Source organism: Temnothorax nylanderi, unplaced genomic scaffold, assembly GCF_030848795.1.
Source record: "Temnothorax nylanderi isolate EJ_2023f unplaced genomic scaffold, tnyl_v1.0 TNYL_tig0052_pilon, whole genome shotgun sequence".
NCBI lineage: Eukaryota > Metazoa > Arthropoda > Insecta > Hymenoptera > Formicidae > Temnothorax > Temnothorax nylanderi.
Genome location: NW_027249114.1, coordinates 816606 through 829550, shown reverse-complemented (window position 1 = coordinate 829550; position 12945 = coordinate 816606). Strand labels below are relative to the sequence as shown.

Sequence of the window (12945 nt, the reverse complement as noted above, 5' to 3'; positions counted from 1 at the left end):
GTTATTGCGTGGTATAATGACGTGGATTTAATTGCGCGTTGCGAACTATGGTATAATAAAGCGATACGCCGGCAACGACGTTGTATGCCGAGCGCGAGAGCGCATTTTTACTAAATCACTTTCCGCCCGCCCAACGGGCCGACGTCACGAAAATCCGGAGCTCGATTAATGACACACGCCACGTTTCTTGATGTATTATCGGCCGCCGTTGTCATTAAGCCGCCTCATTTCCATGCGATCGGTATCGATCGTAATTATTAAATTATTGGCTACTTAATATAATAACAAAAATATCAAAACATCTGTTCTGAAAGAACAATGGCGCTGAAAGAGGGCTCTGCTTTTATGCATTTTATATGCATTGTAATAACGATTAATTAATGACGACTAATTGCACGCGAGTAGACTCTCGCCTATACTACAACGGCGAAACAATCATCGGGACGAAATGCTGGATGATGAAAACTTTATCGAATAAAAGCGGAAAGCCACTTAATTAAGGTCCGGCGGCGCGGCGCACTCTTACGCGACCCAGCGCCAAATTTAAAAGTGGAATAGAGATGAATTAATTAGTACGCTCCAATTAGCGGCTGGTTAATACCGAATAACGCGCGTGGCAGTTGTCGATACACGCGTTAAACGACAAAACGGCCGCGAAGGCGATCGATCCGGCATAAAAGCAGGCCGAATCAACGGCATATCGCGATAATTGGATGTATTTATGCAGGGGGACGTGGATTATATCGGCATGAAAGAAATTCGCGTTCCCATATAATTCGGCTGAAATGACAGTTTAGAAATCGCTGAATTTCGAGAAGACATATCGCGCGTAAAATGGAAAAGCTTTAATGCAGATTTTCCTTTTGACTTTTTAATATTAAAAATTTATTGGGACAATAAAAAATAGAAATTTCTCCTCTAAATCACTAGAATCTCGCTATTAACTGAAGAATTTGTCGAAAATATTGCAGTCGGATGTCAGGTTTTTCTATATTTTTTATTCAAATTAAAAATTGTTTGATAGGGGAGCACAATATTGACCCAAATTTTTCGAAATTTTTTGTTCAATTTAAAATGAAAATTTAGATAGGTGCATAGTATTGATCCGATACAGAGTATAACAGCCTTTGAACAATATGTCTACAATCGTCTCGCGGATAGAGGACTATTTGCGTTTCAATTATTTAAATGGCTCACTCGTGTCTCACTCACGTGTGTCTCGTAAGCAAAATAGGAAGGGGAGTAGGATTATTGTTGCTGTTTGTAATTCATTATCATATATTATCATGCCGAGAGACGCTCGGGATACGTCGTTATCCGCTAGTCATTCGTCTCATTGCCGCTATTGTACGTTCACTTAGCTTCTTACTCGCTTATTATAGCGATCTAATGTAGTATCAATATTAATGTAACGCTATACCAATTTTATCGTAGCCTTGGCACGAACAAAAAGTGTCGCGTTTTACTTTAAAAACTTTACAGCGAACATGCAAGGGAAAAATATCGGAAAAATATAACTGTGCAAAAACTGCACAGTTTTATTTTCCCGAAATAATACGAAAAAATCACACAATTCGATATTAATAACTTCCTTTATTTAGCAAACAGTTGTTTATGTATCTGACATTTTTTATTTATAAAAAAGCTTATTTATTGCCGTTACATTATTGCACAGCGTGCACTGCCAAGTTTAAGGTTAATGTTCCGACGGGCTGTTCCGTTGCGAATCGACGCCGTCTGGCCGGCGTGTCTCGCCGGCTGATTAAAAATTGTGCGCCAATGATAAATCAATCAATCGACCGCAATTAGCCGCTCGCTCGTTATGTCGAGCAGGCGGCGTGGCGTGACGCGTTCCGTAAAAGAGCTCGAGAGAGCGAGCGATAGAGGAGAGAGAAAGAGAGAAAGAGAGAGAGAGATCAAGAGTGCGAACGTCAAAGCGCCGATTAATTAACATCCACAACGTTATCTCCTCGACTAGTCGTTCTCAGTAGTGTGTACACATCCGCGACGACGGCCATGCGGTAACTTTAAAGTTAATCCGCGCCTCGGTTTGCCAACTTAACTCATCGCGAGCGCGCGAAGTAGACCCGGGCTCTGTCCCCGCGCAACTTTTCCGCGGTTACTTTTCCGCTTAAAATAACTTGCCTTAACTCAATTATTTCTCATTAACTTAGCCGTTGCGCACGCGGGCTTCTTTTTTGTCCCCCCGGCCAACTTTTCACTACAGCGCACAATGGCCTCGGTCGCGGTGGAAGGAAGGCGGTGAACGCGGCGAGGAAACGACGGTGGACGAGAGAGAGACCGCGCGCGGGGGGATGAGGAGGGCACCCGACTGTGTGCGCAAGGGCTCTGCACGCTATGCGGGGGTGGGTGTATGTAGGGTACAGCGAAGCACGATAAGTACACGACGGGGAATTTATTGTGCTCTTCAATGGTCAAAATTAAAAGTTGAGGCTTAAGGATTTCGAATCTAGAATTCTCGCCGAGGATTGAAGCGATTTAAAGTCGAGACTCGAAAGATTCAAGGAATCAAAGTTTGGGATTTAAGGAAGGGTTTCGCAAAGACAGAGTCGAAATGTAATATAAACGCGAGCTCTTTGCTTTTAAAAATATATCGCTACTATTTTAGCCTTTTTACATCTGAATTTTTTAAAGCTGGATGAAAACGTCTTCATCGCATTATCCGTAGCCACGCGCAGGTGGATTCTTACGCTTGCGCGCTATAACATCGCCGTCGTCGTCGTCGTCGTCGTCGCCGCCGACTTGCGACATTTCGACTACCACCTTTGCCAGTAAGAGTCGGGCGAGATTTACATGAGTAACGCTCATCGCGGCTTTATGGAGCGAAAGTGAGGCGTCCTTATCCGACTTTATGACTCAGCCGGGAGAGAACTCCGGAGAGAAGTCCGAGTGAAATTTAGCGTGTAATATTGAATGCTGATTAGGATCGACGAATAAGCGAGCAGCGAGCGCCGGGAACGCGGACTATAAATCTCGCTGTTTTAAAATAGAGATTTATTCGGACGTTCGAATGCCACGGCACGAACGTGAAAGGTCGAGGGGGAGAGAAAAGAAACGGGCGGGAAGAATGGCGAACGATCGGGAAGCTAAGCTAAGAAATATTTTGTAACCTACGTCGATACGGTCGTCGAAGGCGAAACGCTTAATGCGCCTTTGAACGAAGACGTCGGCGTCTTCATCGTCTTCGTCGTCGTCATTGGCGGAATCCAAACGCCAACGACGACAACGACGACGGTGAAGAAAGAAAGCGAAATAAGAACACGTTACAAGGAGGGGGAATTATCTTTGAAAGTTAAAGCTGGCGCTCGCGCTCGCGGATCGATTCGCGCGCTACGAGAGAGCTCTGCAATTTAACTGCGCGATCCATCCTTCTACTTTCCCTCCCTCTCTCTCTCTCTCTCTCTCTTTCTTCCTCTTTCGTTTTCTCCGGTAAAAAGGATCCCATGATCTTAATTCCAGTTATTAAATCTTTCAGTCGACGCGGGCGAGCGCGCGTTACGCTTGTGTTATAGTCGCCATGAATAGATGTTTACTTATTACAATTATACTTTATAATAGCTTCCCGCGCCGCGCACTTCGCCGACAGAGAGAACGAGAAGCGCAACTTCTTCCTGCCTCTCAACTTCGCCGGAGTGCAGTTTTGCATCCTTTCTGAAACCCGGACGTGGCCGTCGTCGCTGCCACCGTTGTTGCCGGACCAAAGTTTGACACAAACGCGCGCGCGGCCGACCGTAATAATAAATATAATATAATATTCATACGTCACGCAGGAGTGCGAGAGAGAGAGAGAGAGAGAGAGAGAGAGAGAGAGAGAGAGAGAGAGAGAGAGAAGAGAGAGAAAAAGTGAGCGAGGATATATCGAGGCGGAAAATAGCGCGCGTTTTAGCTTCGAAATAACTAGGTATTGAAGTCAATCAGAGAAATCTCTTTGATCGTCTAACGAGTCTCGTGAAAAAGAAACGCAAATAATTTGAGAAAGGTCGTAATTTACATGCCAATGGATGAAAATTGCGATAACAGCCCCAATTATATATTTATCAGAGTTATTAATACAAGCTGATTTTTAGATATAATTAAATACAGTTTAATTTAATACATTTCTCTTGGATGTCATACGCCCGTACATATTTGCCATATATATTTTCACATAAACCGTATTTACAATAAAATGCTGTTGACGATGTGTCAGTTCTTTCGTAATTTATAAAATATTTTACAAAATGTTTCAAAAGAGATTATCAGGAAAGAATGCGAATTACAGAAAAGCCGTTAGAACTACACGAGACATAACACAGACGGATATTAGATTTTATCGAAATCTCAGTGGAAAGGTTACAGTGGAAAGGATGCGTTAACATCAGCGAATATCGCTGGCGTAACGCATCAGACTCCGCGTGCAACGTTTTCGTAATAGCTGCCGGGCGAATCGCGCTACGCTTGCTACCGATGCACACGAACGCGAGTGCGAGCGGCGAGCTTACGAGCGCGTCTTCGCTCGAGTTACCCCCTGGAGGGGTCCGTTGCCCTTCTACTGTCTGCCTTACCCTGGTTAGCTACCGAACTTGGGCGCGCACAAAGCGGGCATTCCGTCACTTTGTAACGATAAACTCAGCGTAAGGTTTGTCAAAGCTAATTGGATGCGACTCCTCGCGTACACTGTGTCGGCTATGCGATACTCGAAATGTACAAATTCGCGAGCATGCGCCCGTGCGCGCGCGTGCACGCGATTCATTGACCCGGATATCGCTCGCGTTCGTCGGGCGTCGTCGTTTCCTCCGGGGATACCCGTTCGAGATTCGTCATATCGGCCCTTTTGCCGAGAGAGAGGGAGGGAGGGAGAGAGAGAGATAGAGAGAGAGAGAGAGAGAGGAATAGAGAAACGACGAGCCATGCTGGACCCCGATCGAGCTCTCTTGGCACCGAGTGAGAACGCGATGCCCGAATGTCGCTGCCAAATCGAATTTTTACCATACGCCACGTCTCGTGATAAATACGACAGAAAAATATTTGCGATATTCGAAATTCCTGTTTGCACGGTAAGGTGGGACATTTCGCAGTTTGCTCCCCGCAGTGCCGATCCGAAATCGAGAATTATCTCTTGTCCCCCTTTTTCTATATCATCTGCCTTTCCGCAAATGCAGTTTATCGAACATTTATGATAAGTATCGCGAGCGGAATTGCGTTCGGAACATTCAAGATGTTTGCTCGCTCGATCGAGTGGATTTTTCAATTTCACGTTGCACGTCGGCTCGAAATTAAAACACGTTATTTTTTTTGCCCTCCCAGCTGTAATTACGCTGTAATATATCACGAAACGACTAAACGCCTCTTCCCGCCGCCGCGTGTACCAGATCCATACCATTACGCGATAATCTTCATTTAAATAACAACGTGTGGAACTTCCCGAGCGCCATTTCGCTATTACATTTATTATCTTTCAATTATTCAATCGAGATCAAAAAGGGCAATAATAGGGACGCCGCCAAAGGGAAAGAATCGTGCAGCGTAATGTTAAATACATAAATGCAAGAGCTACTGCGCGCGCGATCTTGACTCAGCGCTCGTTTCACTTCGCGGCCGTGCCAACATCGTGCGCACGTGTGCTCACCCCCTAACTTTCTCCCTCCCTCTCTCTCTTCCCCTCTATACGTGTGTTTCATGCACAATACGGTATAGCAGCCGTTAACTCCATCTTCGCGTGTACCGCTCCTGCAGAACGAGCCCTGATAGCGCGGCAGTCGAATAGCGGTACACGAAAAGTGGCCGTCGCGCACGGTTATAATTACACGCGTAATGATAAGAATATACGTACCGATAAGACGAAATGGGTGTACGCCTTATCGTCCCCCCGCTCGATCGACGCGGATTACATCGTGCTTATTCGATGCTTTTAACGCGCGCGCGTCACCTCTCGTCGCGCGAGCTAAGGCTCCGCGTTTTTCCTTCCCTCCCTCCCTCCCTCCCTCCCCCCTTTCGCTATTTTTCCCTTGCTACCCGCGTGATATCGCGGCGTACCGACGTCTGCAATCGTCGGTGGATATTTTTCATTTTGCGCGCGATCCCCGTTCCAACCAACCTTTCGCCGAGCGCTTTAAAAAGTATTACTTATCCTGGATTTTATCCGCCCGACCGATCCCGGGTCAGATCAATCACTTATTCGTGATCGATCGCGTAACGCTTTAAGGATGTTTATAAGGGAGGTAGGGAGCGGTGAGAGAAGGGGATACACTCGTGCGATTCCCGATGACACGACGTGAAAGGCGTGTAGCATATCCGTCTGCTTATGTATGAAATTATTTTCTCTTGACGGATATAACCCCCGCTAATCGCGAGTAGATTAGCGACGGAAACGAGAATTTTGCGATATTCCCCTGCAATAATTATTCAGATAAGTGACGACAACGAATTACTTTATCTCGCGTTTGAAGGAACGAATAGAGCAAATTTGCAACACGGTTCTTCGTATTAAGAAGCGAACAAACGTATGACACGTCTCTTTGAAGTTACATTAAGTCAGGATCATAATTTCCTGCGGAAACAAAGCGGTTCCCGTGCTGCTTCTCGATAAAAAAGTGGGGAAAAAAAAGGAGAGAGAAAGAGAAGAACGACGGCGGGTTTTCCACAGGATTGCGAAACGCGTTTTCCCGGCTTATTATTTGCGTTAAAACGAATTTTATGTATTCGCGTTCGCATTCACCCGAGTACTTAGCAAGTTCGGTGCGTGCTTTACGACAACGGGAGAGTGGAGCTGTAGCGTGTAACAATAGCGCTGCCTTTTCGTGATAAAGGGTTATGACCGCGTCTTGAACTTTTATAAAGAACGTGCCAAGTTTGGAGGGCCGTGAACGCCAAACGCGCCTTCGGAATATCGCGCGAGACTTCCGGTCGGGGTTACGTGTGTTACGCGAGCGAAGGTGGAAGCGGAGGTATCGATGGTGCAAACCGACCACCATGTATTATCTATGCTTCCATATCCCGATGCTTCGTAAATGCACGCAAATATGTCACATCCAGCATCAGCCGCTGGAGTTTTCGAGGAGGAGCAGGAGGAGGAGCTGCGACGTTTTATCGAACGAGAATTTAGGTCATCCCCGGTAAATGCCTAAAATATAATTTCACGCACAGATTTTGCACTCCGCTCGGAATTACTATTTTTGCCGGTGGCTACGAACGCAAATTCAACGCGGATTCGCGATTTTGCCTCGTGTCCTAATTAACAACAGCTCACAAAACATATGCATAGGAGACGAATATAAAAGCCCCGGGAAAATGTGTATGTACATTTGCGAACGTTTTGAAAACTCACGCTCGCGTTTGTCCTTTTTTTTCTATTATACATTTCTCAGAACCATATTTCAGTGCTCTCGTCTCTTTCACGGCGCTGGGCATATTTTACACCCGGAGACGGGCTGTTCGAGGCGCTCCTATTGTGGATGCGTTTTAAACGAGCATTAGTCTCTAACAAATGTTATAACGCTTTTCGAATCGAAGCGAGCGACGTAATGGCGCGTATCGCGTAATTAGCGCTAACTGCCGGCGTTTAATACCGAGTTTCGGCTTGTCTAATGCGAAGACCGCGTTTATTGTTATCGCGAGCTGACAACACACGGCCGCATTCAGCTCTGAACGCCTAGATAGACGGGGCGGCGCGCGCGGCGGCTGAATTCCGTATTCAAAGTTCTTCGTCGCGACTTGCTTCGGGTCCCGTCTCTCTCCGCCACCGTCTTCAAGATAAACGGCTCATATATCCCAGATGTAATTCCGGACGGCGGAGAGACGCGCGGCGGAACAGTTTCGGCGGAAAAACTTGGCACGTTCAAGGACGAATGTTCGTTCCGCGCGACAACTAGCGCTCTCCTCTCGCGCGACATTTCCCGTCGCTTTGTTCTTCGTCGTCGGCGTCGACTTCCGGTCGACGTTTTTATCACCCGGAACGACGTCCCGTGAAAGCCGAGCTCGTCAAGAGGTGCAATTTGATGTATGGCTTGTTGGGCCAGGTAAGTTTGCTCCTCGCAAAGATGTCGTTGACCTGCTACTATTACGCTAGATAGGATTAACCCTTCCGGCCCGCCGCCGCCGCCGCCACCGCCGCCACCGCCGCTGCCGCTGCCGTCGTCATCGCCACAGGGCCGCGTATACATGTGTATTGTATGTACCTACATATAACGTGTATACCATGCCAGGCACTACTGGAAGCGTGCACGGTACGCTCGTTAGTAGCCTCCGAGTCGAAACCCTGAAATTTCCATATTCGTAGTCGCGCACGACGAAGCCCGGCGGTCGGGATTTTTAGCGCTTCATCTGTTTACCTCTCAACTCAACTGCCGGACAGTTTCGTTCCGCACACGACCGGCGAACACAATCGAATTATCTGATGTGTCGGGCAAATCACTGAAATTACTCTTTAGAAGAGTCGGCTACTCGCGCGCTATTATTGGCGACGGGGAAATTAACTCGAAACTTGCATTTTATTGATTTATCTCGTGAAATCTGGCTAGGATAGATCATGGAATCGAAGGCTGGGATATCCTTGGCGAATTTTCTCCGGCGAATTATTTTCAGGGTATCGAGCCCTCAAATCTTATTAGCGAAGCTGATAATGTGAAGGGGTGTACTCTTCAGCTATATTGGTCAATAGCAAGTAACTACGTACCCCACGTCAATTTAGTTTGGGCTAACTATCACGTAATTTCATCATGCTCGTCATCGTCTCGAAATTACGCTCTGCAAGGCTGCATCCTTGTAAACCATTGAGCAGCACCGTGGCCGTGATTGTCGATGCTTCCCCCCCCCCCCAATGTCTTTCCTCTCGTGCCAAGTATGAAATAACTTTGTTATATTCGCGATATCGACATCCCGATATGTCACGCCACCGGAGTTACAGCCCGACGAGTCGCGCGAGCCTCGTCTACCAGTGCAGCGCCTGTAATTAGCGCGGCGTGTCCGAGACTTTTTGATTTAACGTTAACGTCGTCCGGCGCGATATCGTTGGAAAAGAATTACAGTTTTATCTGTTTCATCGCGCGACGCTGATAAAACCCCGTTGATAACCGACTTCTTAGCGTATATATCCTCGTCGTCGAAACCACGAAATTAGGATCTGGAGGGTCGCGTCCGTGTCCATTATATCAACGATGACCGGTAACTAAGCGCGATGGTTTGCTCCGTCCGTTTGTGTGGTGCGGTGGCGGCGAGTATCGAGTAATTTCATTACCGCCGCGCGACGTCGACACCTCGACGCATCCCGCGCGGATTAACGGGGGGTGGGGGGGGAGGGGACCCTGCGGCGTGAAGGGACCGCCGTGATTCCCCGTCGTTTGCTGTCGGCGTTGACTAGCGATGCGGCTAGTCACGGTGGCGCGATAGATAGACCGCGACAATGGTATCGGCCCAACGGTGGGCGTCTATCTCCTGTCGCATCTCTAACCCTGTCGTTAGTCTCTCGGCGCGCGTGCAAACGCCCGCGCGCGAGCGTCCTTAATCTGATCCGCGTGATTCGCAATCAGGCGGACTGCGGACTGCGGGGGAGGAAACAAACGACTCGGGGTCCCCGACATTCACGCGCCTCGCATATACGCCGATCCGGGTCATCCGTTCGGCCGCGTTGGCCGGTCCACCTCGCTCCCGCGGATCGTTGTTTCATCCCCCCGTTTATGAACACGAGCTGCCATGTAAACGGAAGTTCGGGATCGGCAGCGGCGAAACGGGGCACACGTTTGCGTGCCGAGCCACGATGGCGCATCCGGACGTGTCGGCAAGAAGACCCGGGGGGGATTGCGGAAAAGACAGGACAGAGGGGATGTATCTGGGACGACGACGACGACGACGGGAGGGGGGGTGAGGAAGGATGGCGCGCGAATAGACGCGGTTCTGATTACTTCGGAGGGTCCCGTCGTTTGCTGTCGGCGAATTTACGCTCAGGGTCTTCGTGCTTCCGAAATAAAGGCGAAGAGAAAAGAAGAGACTGTTGTCCGCGGAGAGAAAATCGTGTCGGTGCATAATTATTTCTTCCTTCTCTTTCTCTGTGCGTCCAGGGTACGAGATACCTCGAAAGTCGAGATGTATATACGGATCGTTGGACCGCCTCAAATTAATCGACCCTCGGAATGAGGGAAATATGAGAAAATGTGCGAATCAATTTGATTTCCGTTTAAATTACAATCAAAAATGCAATTAAATTTGCAGATATTATAATAGAAGCGATAATTAAAAACGGACTAGCAATTATTATTATTACGATAATTTATATCGTTGAATGTTTTATCGTTACAACGGTAGCTCTAATTAATTACGTTTTCGCGTCGCCGTGCGCTTCAACGTTTAAGAAATATTCTCAGGTGGATCAATATTTTGACAGATCAATAATGGGGTCTCGGGGAAAAAATGGTGCGGCACGCCGGGGCCCGCGTACTATAAATCCGTCACAGCATAGTTCCCAGTTGTACCTGACGCCCGCAAACACAACATTGCTTTCCATGCTCCCGCATATATCTACTTTTCTGCGTTCTAACGGGAGCTCGGAAGCGAAAAATGCGCTATTGATCGAGTGAAAACATTTTTCTGCGGTACCTGGTCTCGTCTTTGATTTTTGATATTAGGAATTCTCATTACGTACCCGTCGTATTTTACTTGGCGGCGACCCCGCGCCGTATACATATACACACGCGCACACGCACACACACACGGGGATATCTCGGCCTTCCTCTACTCTACGATTACATCCCTGCCGCTCTCATTCGGTTTACTACGCCTTCAGGTGCAACCTGACGCCGTACGTGCTAGATGGAATTCGATATAAGCGTCGCTTGAACACGGAATCATTTAACATGAGGAGGAGGTAACTGAAACATTTCCAGCTCTTATTTCTCAAAGGCCTGATCCTTTTACTTCTTACTAGGGAAGAAAAAGGAAATTCGTACTGCAGTCGCGCGCTGCACGAGACGCGATATTTTCGACCTGCCTATAACGTATCGTCTTTGATGATACATCACTGCACTCCACCGTAGAGCGAATCTCGATGCTCACAGAAGATTTAGCATGCATCTATATACATATATATGTATATATAATATATATGTATGTGTATCTATGGTATATATATTTCTCTCCTCTCGCGTGCGTATTTGACTTCATACTGCATAACTTAAAGTTCCGAAGAAAAACGTTCGACATAACTCGGCGCACTTATATCGAATTCGCCCGAATGTAGACTGCATTACGTCACTATAGAAAGAGTTTAACCGAAGTTTAAGAGGTATCATGAAAAAGCGGGGGCGGCGGGGAGGAGAGGGTTAACTTTTCGGGCGCCACTAAAGTCGGAACGATACAAGGAGCCTATCGCTCTTATTCCGAACGAGAGCCGGGTCGATATCCCATCTGTTTCCCACGGTTGGAGAAATGCTTAAGTTTAAGTGCGGATGTGCTTTTACTCACTCGGCGTGGAGAGGCTTAGACTTAATAGAATACGGATACTTTCAGTCAAGTCATTCGATATCGCATCGCAAGATACTGGAGGGTGTTTCCCTTCGGAAGTTTCCCTTCGATACCTTATGACAATCAAGAAGAAAATAGTGTCGTAAATAAATATGAACTCTAATGCAAGTAATTATATAATGTTATATATTTTATAATATATTATCCAGTATATAATAATATGTGCATATATATCTACATATTAAAATAAAATATTATATAAATCGTATCGTTCCTTTTATGCCAATACCATGAATGTGCGATATTCGATAACTTTTGGAAATTCACAATTAAATGTGTAACGAACTAAAAAAGACATTCACCCCACTCAAAAAAGTGAAAATTTGCACATTCATGGTTCTGGCACAAGAGGGGTGATACATAATATTTATCGTTACAATATGTTAAAAAATTATTCAAATTTAATGTTTATTAGATATTGTTATCGTCTTTAGTTAACATTATTACATTATTTGGTTCGCCGAGGTGTCTTCCAGCTATCTATCGTTCTATCGCAAGGGTAAGGCATTGCTACTAAAAATATTCTAAAATAAAGTATCCGGTATTCCGAATACTCCGATATCAATTCGCATGCATTTCTATCCGCATTCTGCGTTAATAGTCCGTCTTGCGACAGTGCGTAGAGTGCGACTTCCGCACAGGCGCTTGCAGAAATCTCTCTTGCTCTCTCCTTCTCTCCCCCCCCCTCTCTCTCTCTCCGGGATTCGTTCGGGCTGGTTCGTGCCGAGGTGCCCCTATCTCGGCCTCGTGCTGTTCCAACATCGGGTACTCTCGGGCGCGCGTGCGAACGACCGAGAGAGAGAGAGGAACCCGGGCGAGCGAGAGGGGGTTACACTACGCGGTGCCGCCACTGCCGCCGCCGGCCGTGCGCGCGAGGGTGGGAGACGGCGCCCCGCGCTCCAAAGCCCGTAGGCCGCGCCACCGCCACTACTCCGCACACGCGATCACCGTGGGGCACGGACGCGCGCGCTCTCTCTCTCTCTCTTTCTCTCCCTCTCTCTCTCTTTCTCTTTCTCCCCGAATGCCTCCTCGCCGCCGCTGCCACCCGCTATTTCCGCGCGACGCGTGCTCGCCGCACGATCGGGACGCGTGTGCCCCGTGAGTGTCGCCGTGACTCGTCGTGAGAGGGTTGATGAGTGCGCGCGGTGCCTCAGTGCCTCCGGTCCGGTGAGAAATAGTTTGGTGAGATAGAAAACGGAACACAAGAGAAAAAAAACGAAAAAGAAAGAAAGAGAAACGAGGGATAATAAAGACGGACTGTCGACGATTATTTATTCGACGACGTGTCTTGCGACGACGGTGGCGGTTGTTCACAAAAGTGGATTTTCAATGTGAGCCGCGCGCTCGCGCGAGGCTGGATTGTGCGATAAAAGAAACCGGAGTACCAGTGCCCGCAACACCGTAAGCGGGGTTTGATTTTCTCGATCGTCC

General features: G+C 47.5%; 1 protein-coding gene across 2 annotated transcripts in view; it reads left to right on the top strand.

Annotated features, from left to right (window-relative positions):
- The window catches only part of LOC139772695 (uncharacterized), a 182994-nt gene that overhangs the window by 73180 nt on the left and 96869 nt on the right, over positions 1 to 12945 (top strand). Inside the window, exon 1 of one of the 2 annotated variants that reach the window (XM_071706575.1) lies at positions 12395 to 12915. The exons of the other annotated variant lie outside the window; for it this stretch is intronic. The gene's annotated coding sequence lies outside the window, so the exon portion shown is untranslated. Of the gene's footprint in view, positions 1 to 12394; positions 12916 to 12945 lie in introns of those variants that run through there. 2 annotated transcript variants of the gene reach the window in all.